This window comes from Vitis riparia, unplaced genomic scaffold (genome assembly GCF_004353265.1).
Source record: "Vitis riparia cultivar Riparia Gloire de Montpellier isolate 1030 unplaced genomic scaffold, EGFV_Vit.rip_1.0 scaffold473_pilon_pilon, whole genome shotgun sequence".
NCBI classification, from domain to species: Eukaryota; Viridiplantae; Streptophyta; class Magnoliopsida; order Vitales; family Vitaceae; genus Vitis; species Vitis riparia.
The window spans coordinates 35,160-41,912 of record NW_023269687.1 but is presented as its reverse complement, the minus strand read 5'-3'; the positions used below and the strand labels follow the sequence as shown (position 1 = coordinate 41,912).

The 6,753-nt window shown below is 41.7% G+C and overlaps 1 pseudogene; it reads right to left on the bottom strand.

Moving 5' to 3' along the window:
* Positions 1-1,970: 1,970 nt before the first annotated feature.
* Positions 1,971-6,083, bottom strand: LOC117909935 (annotated as a pseudogene).
* Between the last annotated feature and the right edge of the window lie 670 nt (positions 6,084-6,753).

Sequence of the window (6,753 nt, the reverse complement as noted above, 5' to 3'; positions counted from 1 at the left end):
ATTTCCTTTGATGTGAAGATTGTATTGCTTGGGTGTGGATAATAAAGGCCACACATGTTTGTTGTTGATTGGTTATGAATGGTTGAGGATTACAGTTGAGGATGATTTTTTTCTTGATGTGTTAGAATCACATTTAGGCTCCAGTTTAATTCATTCATCGTTTTCAATTCAGCACCATAGTTGGCTAAGTCTGTCAGTCATGAGGAACACCTGACCTTGCTTTGTTTGGTTCTCACTCATCCGGGCTCGAAATTGAGAACCGTTTCTTTTTTTTGCTTCCTTATTCATTTAGGAACTTTTTGACCAAATCTAGGATTTTTTATCAACCGGCTGAACTTGTTGAGAACCGGTTCAACCGGTTCAGCACCATAGTTGGCTGACTCTGTCAGTCATGAGGAACACCTGACCTTGCTTTGTTTGGTTCTCACTCATCCGGGCTCGGAATTGAGAATCGTTTCCTTTGTTTGCTTCCTTATTCATTTAGGAACTTTTTGACCAAATCTGGGATTTTTTATCAATCAGCTGAACTAGTTGGGAACCGGTTCAACCGGTTCAGCACCATAGTTGGCTGACTCTGTCAGTCATAAGGAACACCTGACCTTGCTTTGTTTGGTTCTCACTTATCCGGGCTCGGAATTGAGAACCGTTTATTTTTTTGCTTCCTTATTCATTTAGGAACTTTCTAACCAAATCTGGGATTTTTTATCAACCGGCTGAACTGGCTGGGAACCGGTTCAACCGGTTCAGCACCATAGTTGGCTGAGTCTGTCAGTCATGAGGAACACCTGACCTTGCTTTGTTCGGTTCTCACTCATCCGGGCTCGGAATTGAGAACCGTTTCTTTTTTTTTGCTTCCTTATTCATTTAGGAACTTTTTGACCAAATTTGGGATTTTTTATCAACCGGCTGAACTGGTTGGGAACCGGTTCAACCGGTTCAGCACCATGGCTGGCTGACTCTATCAGTCATGAGGAGCACCTGATCGGGCTTTGTTTGGTTCTCACTCGTCTGGGCTTGGGATTGAGTGTCGTTGCTTTTGTTTGATTCCTTATTTATTTAGGAGTCTTCTAAAAAAATTTTGGGAACTTTTTCTCAATAGGTTGTACCAGTTGAGAACTGGTTCAACCTATTCTGCAAGAGGACTTTGGGCAGCCCTCAATTTTGGAATTTTTCAAGCCCGTATCCATTGGGGCTCAAACCCATTTGCTATGGGGCACTTGTGAGCCATCTTGAAGGTTTAAGTCAATGTTTGATTTCAATTAGTGTGGGCCCATTTTGAGGTTATGGGCAGTGTGGTCTAGGTAAGTCTAGTTTGATTTGTATGACATTTGGGGGAGTCCATTACCTGATTTCAACCAGCTTTCTTCCTTTTTGGCACAAAATTTGATGCTTGATTTTGAATACATGTTGCGTGGCTGACTCACCCTCTACTACAGCACATGGCTAGGGACCACAGGTATGCATCATTGGTTTTAGATTGTTGAATCATATGCATGCATGGTGCTTGATCCTGAATGATTGTTATGTGTTTATCTGTGTTTGGTTGACCTTTTATGCAGCGTTGGGCTGGGGACCACAGGTACGCACCCATTGTTTTGGTTGGTTGAATTCATATGCATGCCAAATACCAATTAGGATTGTGTGATTCATGACATCTGTTTAGCCTAGGGTTTCATCTTTGACCCATATGCTCCCACATACCCAATTCATTAGTAGAGACCGAGTTCCGGGCCTAGAGGGTTGCTACCTCGCATGAGGTACCTTCCCAATGGGTAACCTGATCCCCGGACCCAGAATCTAGTTTTCGCAGACCGCTTTTTCCATACTGGGGTCATTAGGGGTTTTTGTTCTTACTTAATTTTCCCCATTTTAAAAATAAAAATAAAAAGTAAGTGGCGACTCCATACGACACCGTTCCTCACCGGGGGCGGAAAAACCCAACTTTTTCAAAACTGGAAAACCCAACTTTTTCATTCTTTCTTTTCTTTTAAAAGCGAGTCGCGCCGGTCTGGTGGATCTGGTGAGGGTTCACAAATTGGCGACTCCACTGGGGAATATGACTTCATGTAGAAATAAAACTCCTCCTTCTGAGGGTCACCCCATTCCTCCCACTCTGAAGTTGTAAGAGGGATAGTTGGATCCAGCATTGTAGTAAGCACATCTACAAAAGGTACTCCAGCAATAGCAACCCTAAATAAATCAGGCCGCATATTAAGAACAGCACCAATAAGCAACCCTCCTGCACTTCTTCCTTCAATACACAGTTTTTCCTTTGAACAGTATTTCATCTCTATTAAATACTCGGCACAAGCAATAAAATCGGTGAATGTATTTTTCTTCTTTAACAACTTTCCATTCTCATACCACTGCCTCCCTATTTCACCACCCCCACGGATGTGAGCTATTGCAAATATAAAACCTCGATCTAACAAGGACAACCTTGACTCCAGGAAATGGGCATCCACGCAGATCTCATAGGAACCATAGCCATAAAGCAGTAATGGATCAGATCCATCAAGTTTCACTAGATCCTTCCGATAAACAATTGATATAGGAATTTGAGTGCCATCTTGAGCATTGGCCCATTTCCTTTCAGTTATATATTTCGATGCATCAAAATTCCCCAATACTGTTTGAATCTTCTTCAAAACGGAAACACTTGTGTTCATATCATAATTATATACAGAGTAAGGAGTCCTCAATGAGCTATAAGAAAACTGTAAAATGCTGGAATAAAATTGTGACTCTGATGGATCCATAGAGTATATAGGATCAAGAAAATTGACAATCCGACCACCTTGAAGACTTCCAAGTGGTTCTCCAACTGCTGGAAGGCGATAAAAAGTAACTTTAGGCAGACCATTTTCACGCTCATATACAACAAGATGATCACTGAAAAGCTATATGTCTTGAATTTTCACACTTTCTCTATGTAGAAGAAGAATTATGGTTTCAGATATATTATTCAGTGGACAAGCGAGTACTTCCGAATTAAAAAAACTCATCACTTCTGCGCTTAATAAAAAAATGATTCCCACGATGGTTGGCTGATGTGTCAATGCCATCTAAACGGGATGTCAAGACCATGAGTCCTCCTTCTGGCTTTGAAACATCAAGATAGAAGATGAACCTTGTAGTTTTACTTTCAGATCCAACAAACACAAATTTCTTGCTTTCAGAAGCTTCAAGATCAATAGAAAACATACTATCCTTTTCATGATAAAGACAGGAATCACTTGACTGATCTGTTTCCAACTTGTGTAGCCACACCTTGTCTGGTGATTCATGCCTAATTGGTGTCTCAGTTGATTTGTGTCCAGCTGGTGCTCCTTGATGGCGGGAGTAATCAACAAAATTTTTAACCTATAACACCATGAACTAGGGTAGCAAATAAAAAGCTACTATAGCATAGTGGCTCTAGGATCGTTCCACTGGGAAGGGTACTCAAGTTGAAAATGATACCAATTCAAAGTGAATTGGTGCTGTTTCATTTCAAGATTAGCTTAAGAAATAAAACACAAACTTTGGTTGAAAAAGGGTTAAGCTTAGGTTAACAACACAGCAAGTGATGAAAATTACTTAAGAAGAAAAGCATTCCTTGGAGATTCAAGTATACAGGGGAGGTTCCTCATGCAAAAGCATAGCTCCGGTCAGTTGGTTCATTTCCTCACATTAGAGAATTAACATAAAGTCAATTCTCTAACAGGTGCTGCACAAATGCATCCCTCAATTGGATTTCAGCTTTAATTCTCTCACTGATGCAACTTGCAATGGTTCGAGCCTCTCACTTAGCCTTTACCATTCAAGGTGATCTTTAACCTTGGATTACCCGTCAAAAGCTCGCAAGAGATAACTAATGGATGTCTCCTTAGAGTCCAAAAGCTTATCAAGTGTTGGCTATTCTAGAAAATCCTACCTTCAAGTCACCTACCAGAGGCTCGCAAGGGGTAAACTAGTGCATCTCCATGGTTGGAGATCATTTGCCTTACCAAGTGTTGGCCCAGGTGACTCCAAGGTGTTTTAAGTTAACTAAAAACATTAGAAACCATTCATGGGACGCACTCTCTCTTCATTCATAGCTGAAACCACAAAGCTTCTGATTCTTGCACTTGGAACCTTTCCCGGTAACCTTAACTCCAAGGAACTAAAAGGTTTAGCTACTCATTCTCTGGGGAAAGCTCCTCAGAGAGTGCATAACTTAGTAAATAAATAAAAAAAACACAATCAAAGTGAGAAGGTAAAGCAGAGCTCAAGCTCTGTGTATTTCTTCCTTTGAAACTTTTACAAAAGGTTCATCACCCTCAGAAGAGGCTCCTCGGGCTCTATTTCAACCAAAATTACAATTACAGCTATTACATGGATATTTTAGCCAAATTCCTAACTTAAAAGCTAAGGAATCCTATAATTGGTGGGATACAAGGAGAATTTGGGCATTTAGGCAACAAAAATCTAATGAAAAATATCTCCAAGTGTCGATTACAAATATCGGGAAGCACTAAGGACCATTTCGCAGGTGAAAAATGAGGTCTGCGAAATTTCACAGGTGCATAAGAAGGGCTGCGAAATTTCTTTGCAGCAAAAGGCTGATTCAACACCTCTGCGAAGTGGACTTCCATCTTGTGGTGTTTGGTTTCCATCGCGGCGTGAAGCTTCAGGGGAAATTCATAGCACTGTACAAAAGTGTTGCGAAATCATTCCGCAATAAAAGGCTGATTCCGCAGCACTTTTCTGAATCCTTCCTTCAACTTGGAGCAATCATCTTCCAAAGGCTGTAACTTCCTCATTTCAGCTCCAAATCATACACGGTTTGAAGCATTGGATTTTTGACTTCCTAAGCTTTCAAATGACATATAGCATGCATAATTTGGACTTCAGGAAGTGCTCCAAAAGTGGCTGCAGTGACTGTCATCAAGAATGCTTCATGGCTGGATTCTCTTTGCTTCCCCTTGCATTTCCACTTTGCTTATGGCAAAAGTGCTTCAAAGCTTTGATTCTTCATGCCTCTAAGCTTCCCATTGTTTGCCAAGGATTCCATATAACTCTCCTCAATCTCATAATGCTTTGGTGATCAAAATACTAACAAAAACACCAAAACTTACACAATTTGATTAGAATTGATTGAAAGGGGCCTTAACATGCTAATTGGGTTAAAAGGCACTAACTACTACTCAAAAGTGTTTAAAAGGATTAATTAAAAGCTATCAAATAGCACTTTTTGAGTAGTAATCATCTGGCCGAAGAGTCTCATCCATTGTGATATAAAGTAAAGCTTCATCACCAACCCATTCAAGATATGGTGTTACACCTACTATAGGCTTCCCTATAGGAGCTCTAGTCTCAGCATCAATGACATAAACAGTATAAATCTCATCACCTTTAGTGTCTTCTGCATATGCTACCAACTTACTATTTGGACTGATCTTAAAAGCGCCAATGCTATAATATGCATGCTCTTGAGCCTTGATATTCACATCAAGGATAACATGCTCAGGAGGAGCACTAGGTCCGGTTGGCATAGTCTCATACACAGAAGGTGGAACCTCAACATTGGGCACAAGGCGCCTACAATATTGAACATACTCCTTTCCCTCTAAATTCCTCTCATAGTAATAGTAAGGCCCCTTGCGTAAAGGTACAGATATATCATCCTCCTTGATTCGTCCTCTTATTTTAGCATAAATCTGATTTTCTAAGTGTTTGGTGCCGGACATGAGGAGATCGGTGTAGGCATTCTCATCCCGAAGGTAGGAAAGAACTTGGGGATCGAAACAAGAATCGTCACGAAGCCAGTAGTAGTTGTCGATCTTCACGTCGCCGAACATCTCCATTTCGTGCTTCACCTTGTTGGCCACCGGAGGAGGAGGAAGAGGAGAAGGCTGAGCCTTGGCAGTGGCCATGGTGAGGGAGGAGGATGAAACGCTGCGTTTGGAGGAAGGAGCGGAGAGAGTAGTGGGGAGAAAGGGATGAGCGGAGAGGAGTAGTGCCAGTGGGAAGTAAACGGCCGGGCCCACACAATGATGTCGCGGCCTCAGACTCCTCGGGGCTTCTCCCAACAATTTTGTCCCCACCCAACAAAGGATCATGCCCCTTTCTTCTATCATGATGGAGTCGCGAATTTGTGGACCCTCACCCGATCCACCGGACCGACGCGACTTGCTTTTAAAAGAAAAGAAAGAATGAAAAAGTTGGGTTTTCCAGTTTTGAAAAACCTGCCTCCGATGAGGAACGGTGTCGTATGGAGTCGCCACTTACTTTTTATTTTTACTTTTAAAATGGGGAAAATTAAGTAAGAACAAAAACCCCTAATGACCCCAGTATGGAAAAAGCGGTCTACGAAAACTAGATTCTGGGTCCGGGGATTAGGTTACCCATTGGGAAGGTACCTCATGCGAGGTAGCACCCCTCTAGGCCCGGAACTCGGTCTCTACTAATGAATTGGGTATGTGGCAGCATATGGGTCAAAGATGAAACCTCAGGCTAAATAGATGTCATGAATCACACAATCCTAATTGGTATTTGGCATGCATATGAATTCAACCAACCAAAACAATGGGTGCGTACCTGTGGTCCCCAGCCCAACACTGCATAAAAGGTCAACCAAATACAGATAAACACATAACAATCATTCAGGATCAAGCACCATGCATGCATATGATTCAACAATCTAAAACCAACAATGCATATCTGTGGTCCCTAGCCATGTGCTGCAGCAGAGGGTGAGTCAGCCATGCAACATGTATTCAAAATCAAGCA